Here is a 232-nt window from a genome sequence, read left to right as displayed (position 1 = left end):
GGGGGTGATGGATGGAGTCCTTGGGTGCTTCTGGGAGGGTCTTTGCCAACTGGCCTGCTGCTGGTCCCATCCCGTCCCCCAAAATTGCTGTCCCGGTAGCATGCTCGTGTGCAAGCTGGGGATGGAGTGCCGTTCCCTGTGGTGAGGCCCCCCAGAGGGGCCATGGGGGCAAACAGGAGCGGGAGGGGGCTGGCTGTGTCCCCCCCCCTTCTCCCTCCTTCCTTTGTGCTAA

The sequence above is a fragment of the Phaethon lepturus genome, unplaced genomic scaffold (genome assembly GCF_000687285.1).
Source record: "Phaethon lepturus isolate BGI_N335 unplaced genomic scaffold, ASM68728v1 scaffold34797, whole genome shotgun sequence".
Classification (NCBI taxonomy): Eukaryota; Metazoa; Chordata; class Aves; order Phaethontiformes; family Phaethontidae; genus Phaethon; species Phaethon lepturus.
The sequence above is the reverse complement of the archived record's forward strand: the minus strand, read 5'-3'. Positions refer to the sequence as shown.